We start from the raw sequence: 5,481 nt of genomic DNA, 5'->3' as shown, positions 1-5,481 counted from the left end.
GGCTCCCGGGCAGGCCAGGCCAGGGTCAAGGCCGGGCACGGAGGGGGCGGGAGGCCGCGAGCCGACTCAGCTGTCAGCGCCGAGCGCCGCCTCGGCCCCAGGCCCGGCGCGACCTAGCACCGCCCCCACCGCTCGGCTCCGCCCCCGCCGGCTCCGACCCCGCCCAGGGCGCTCGGTCCCCACCAACCACTTCTCCGATTCCAGCTCCACTCTCGGGGTCCGCCCCCGTTCCGCCCCGCCCCTCCTTAAGCTCCGCCCCAACCTCAATAAAAGCCCAGTCTAGGCCCCGCCCATAACATGTGGTCTTCGCCAATCACAACTCCGCTTCTGGCTCAGACCGCAGGCCCCGCCCCTCCCCGCCTCTCCAGGCTCCGCCCTCAGCCCTCAAGCGTCTACTCCAAGAGAAGCTCCGCCCAGAACGCGTTGTCCCTGGCAACCTGGTTCCTCGGAGCTTGCAGTCTGGAGGGGCTCTAACTCCTGCTGGCTGGTTCAGCTTTCTTTGGCGCCTCCAAATAGCATTTCTCCGCGTGCGCGGTCCTAGGTCCCTTCATTTTTCCCTAAAACCTTCCTGGAAACCCAGCCCAGTCTCCAAATTTCTGCATTACACCAACTGTTCCCAACCCTCTCCCTGGAAATCCCAGCCCCCAACGCTGGTTTCCCCTGCCCGGCCTGTCCACGTCGAGAGCTCTTGGTCTCCCAGCCGGGCTCATGGGACAAGTGACCAGCACCCCGGGGACACAGGGAGGCCTGTGTCTGCTAATGAAGAGCGCACGAGGCTGCTCTCCAGGAATCTCGGGCGCTTCTGGAACCTCCCAGATCCAAGGAAGCTGTGTCGGAGGCGTTGACACCGGTCCCAAGGAGCTGGAGTCCGAGTGGCTGAAAATCTGTGTGCGGAAGGTCGGTGTGGCCAAAGGGTATTCTTGAACCATAATGACCAAGACTTCCCTCCCTTTTATAACCTGCTTCTCCGTATCCATATGGCCGGATAGGACAGAAGAGGCCAGCTCTGAGCTTGTTAGCTCCCAATTCTACACTCAGGGGCCCCCCGAATGAAAGCAATGGATGGGGAGGGCCAGGTGTGCCCACTCCTAGTCCAAATAAAGATCCTCCGGGTTGGTGAGGGGGCGCCCAAAGACAAATGCTGCTGGGTTTCTGAGGAGAGGACATGTCCCCTGCCCACTCGTGGACCAGTCCAGGGGAGGTTTAGGGAAAACAGAAAAGTACAGCCAAGGACAGTCCCCATTAGGAACATGACGATCAGGGGTGTAGGGGCTGCGGGGTGACAGACAGCACCAAGCTTTAGATCTGGGCCCAGCTCCTAAGAGACAGGATTTCTGCCCCGGGGACGACAGCCAGGGCATCCTTCCTGGAGAGGGAACGGGAACCACCTCCCCGAAGGGCCAGCAGATGGCGCGCCCCCGTGTGGCGGTGAGCAGCAGCCGCAGGCGCATACAGGAGACTTCTGGCTGCCCAGGCTGCGGGGCGAGGGAGGCAGAGAGGTCACAGCCCTTTCTGGGCTGCGAAAGCTCCAGGGGTTTGAGGCAGTTTGAAGGGAGGACCCCGAACAATTGTTCTTCGAGGGCAAGGAGGGCAGGGCCAGGTCCTCACCTGTTGAGGTCCCATATGAGGCAGGCATGAAGCAGCCTCAGGATGCCAGTGGGAGTGGGAGCCTATACAGCAAGAACGAATGAGATGAGTGGGTGTTTCTTAATATTCTCTGCTGCGTAGGTCAACACCAGTAACTTCTGCAAGGTCAATGTGACCGTGGCTCAACCTGGCATCTCTGTCAACAGAGCCGCTCCTGTCCCTGCTGGGGCGAGTCAACAGTGCCCCTCCCCCTAGCCGCCTCATCCTCATCCTCATCCTCATCCTCATCCTCATCCTCATCCTCATCCTCATCCTCATCCTCAGCGCTCCTGTGATTCGGTGGGGAATAATGAGCCGGCTGGCAGCACAGGGAGCTACTAGCAGAGGGCGCCGCTGGGAAGCACGTGGCCAATCACCTGCGCTCCCCCCCACCCCCCCTCCTCTAGAGCGGTGGGGAACCTCTCTGGCCCTCCAGGAAATCATTCGGTCACATGTGACTATCAAGCACTTGAAGCATAAGTAGCCCAAACTGAGATGGGCTGTGTGTGTGAAATACACAACAGATCCCATCAATTTAATACAAAAGGAATGTAAATCTCATTGGTATGTTTATATTGATTTCCTGTTAAAATAACTTCTGATTATGTTGGGGGAAATGAAATTATTATTAAAATTCACATCACCTGTTTTTCACTTCTATCATAGGGCTACCAGAAAATCTGAAATTGCCCATGTGGCTCACTTTACATTTCTGTTGGACAACAGTGGCACAGGCAATGGTTCTCAAAGTGTGGCCCCAGGCGTGCACATCAGCATCACCCAGTGTCACAGTGCAAATGCTCAGCCCCACCAACACTTACGGAGTCAAAACCTCGGGTAGGACTCGGCAACTTGTGTTTTAACCAGCCCTGCAGGTGATTCTGCTTAAATTTGAGAATCACCAATTTGACCCAATGACCCCACTTCTAGGAATATGTCCTAAGAACCCCGAAACACCAATCAGAAAGAAGGCATGCACCCCTACGTTCATAGCAGCACAATTTACAATAGCTAAGATCTGGAAACAGCCCAAGTGCCCATCAGGAGATGAGTGGGTAAAAAAAGCGGTGGTACATTTATGCTGTGGAATACTATGCAGCAGTGAAAAAGAAGGAACTCTTACCCTTTGAGACAGTGTGGAGGGACCTGGGGAGTATCATGCTAAGTGAGATAAGTCAGTCAGAGAAAGACAAGTATCGCATGATCTCATTCATATGTGGAATCTAAGTAACAAAATAAACTGATGAACAGAGTGGATCCAGAGACATGGAAGCAAGGAACAGAGTGTGGAATCTCAGACGGAAGGCGGGGGAGAGTGGATGGGTGGGAGGTAATCAACCAAAGACCTTGTATGTATATATGCATAACAATAGGGTGGTGAAGGCCTGGAGGAGGCCAATGGGGGGGGGGGGGGGGGGGACATATGTAATACTTTCAACAGTAAAGATTTATAAAAACAGAAACACAAACCAAACACTTATTCTCTGGAGTATTTGAGGTTTTGCTCCCCAGCATATTCTCTACAAGGAAAAAAAAAAAAAAAAAGAATCAGTATATGGTTTCCCAGCAGGCATTGTGGAGGGAGCTGCAGGCAGAAGAAAGAGGTAGCTCTGAAGTGGCCGTCCTCAGTTGAGTGGCCTGGCAGGGGACAGATACCCCAGGGAGCGGGAGGGGGGCTGGGTTCAAAGCTGCCTCACCCTCTGAAGGTGGGACCCAAGACCAGTTAGTTAATAGCCATGTTGGGGGTCCACCCCCTCATCTGGAAAAGAGACGGTGATATCAAGGGTGCCTTTGGGGGCCTTTGTGAGGATTAAATGAGCCGGCACACCCGAGGAACCTGGCATTTAGTAAGTGCTCAATAAATGCTAGTCCTTAGCAAGGGGCTGAGGAGATGGATGTCCCCTCAAGAAGACACAGGTTCTACACGTTAGCATGAAGAGGCTCATCTTCCACCCGTTTTAGGTATTTGTCCTGGGTCATTCTGTTGTGGTCCCTCCACGTGGCACAGCCCTCCCCACCCTGTTGTGCAGGGGGCAGCTGCCGGCGTGGGCACCTCCAGCCTGGCGTTTCGCTTTCTGTCCAGGAAGCAGCCTGGAATGAGCTGGGCATGTTTGCAAACCTTACCTCGTTTTTCTTCCAATAATCCTGCTGAATACCTCTGTGTGCCAATGAGGCTCAGAGAGGTTAAGCGACCTCCCCAACATCACACAGCCAAGGCTGGAATCCCGGAATCCAGCCGCGCAGTCAAACATTTGCAAGGTGTAAACACAGGGATGCCTTAGGGGAACTGAGGTTGCCCACTAGCTTCCCAGCCTTCAGCCACTGACTACAGCTCTCCTGGCCGCCAGGGACAGAGGGCCTTGCCTATTGTCAGAGGAGGAAGGTGGCTACTCGAGGCCCTGGCCCAGCTGGGGCTTGCCAGAGAGTTACAGGTGAACAAGGAACAAGCGAGAGGCAGCCTCTCTCTGGGTCGGGTTCTGAGAGATCACTCTAGCCACTGTGTGAAGACTGGATTAGGAGGGCTGAGGGCAGGGGCCTGGAGGGAGCAGGGCGAGCCCCGTCCAAGCCTATATCCCCTCCTCGGAGACCCTGAAGGACTCTAAGCAGGATGGAAGTCCCTGGGAACAGTCACTTGTGAATACCTCTCAGGTGGCCAGCTGCAGGTGATGGAGGGGAAGGAGCACTGGGCAGGGAGTCCACACCAGCTCTGCCCTCCCTGGACTTGTCCCCATCCACACAATGACAGGGCCTGATGACCAGGGACACTAAATTCAATGCTCTTGCGGCAGCAGAGCGTGACAGCCCATGGCCGGGCCTGCGGAGCCTGCCTGCCCGGTTTTAACGTTGGCTGTGGGACATTTAGCAGGTAACTCAGCTTCCCCATCTGTAAATGGGGTGTGTGTGACTACAGCACCTGCCTCATAGAGTTCCGATGAGGATGAGGTGAACACGCAATACAATATACAGAGGATGTATTATAGAATGGTACACTTGAAACCTATATCATTTTATTAACCAACTAGAGGCCCGGTGCACAAAATTCATGCACGGGTAGGGTCCTTAGGCCTGGCTGGCGATCAGAGCCCATTGGGGCCTTCCTTTGTTCCACGCCTCCCCCTGGTGGTCAGTGCACGTCATAGTGAGCGATCGAACTCCCAAGGGGACACTTTGCATATTAGCCTTTTATATATAAAGGTCACTCTAATAAATTCAACAAAAATTTTTTAAAATTTGTATTAAAATAAAAAAGATGAGGATTAAATGAGTGAATAAAAGGAGCAGTGCCTCGCATGTAGTAAGTGCTCAACCAATGTCGGCCGTCCACCCTGGTTAGCGCTATTTAGGAGCAGTGAGTCTGTTGTCAACTCCCTTCTCGGGAGTCCGCAGCCCAAGCCTTGTTTGGAGCCTGGGGGAGGGGAGCACCCTGCCCAGAGGACTGGCAGGCTGAGGCCAGCGCTGTCCAGAGGAGTGGAGAAGCCTGGACTCCCCCCGGTTACCCCAGCAACAGCAGTGATGCTCCAGGCCCCAGCTGAGGGCTGGACCACTCCTCCCCGCCCCCTGGGGAGGTGCCGAGGAGCCCACACGGTGGCCCAGACTGTTGGTGCGGAGATGCTCCCCATCACTTCTGCCCCACCTCCCGGGCCCCACCTTGCGGCCTCGCAGCGTCCAGGCTGTGACATGAAGAGGGGAGCTGGGCAGCGCGGGGAGGGCATGGAGGAGCCCGGAAAAGAGGAGGCAGAGGCTGCTGCGACCTACCCCCTGCCTCTGGGTCAGAGGGACCCACAGCTCTGTCCCTCTGATGGGCAGGCCAGGGTGCTGCCTGCTCTGAGAGCCTGGAGGGCCACCCCACCTTCC

The sequence above is a fragment of the Eptesicus fuscus genome, chromosome 5 (assembly GCF_027574615.1).
Source record: "Eptesicus fuscus isolate TK198812 chromosome 5, DD_ASM_mEF_20220401, whole genome shotgun sequence".
In the NCBI taxonomy this organism is placed as follows: domain Eukaryota; kingdom Metazoa; phylum Chordata; class Mammalia; order Chiroptera; family Vespertilionidae; genus Eptesicus; species Eptesicus fuscus.
This window is presented reverse-complemented; position numbering follows the sequence as displayed.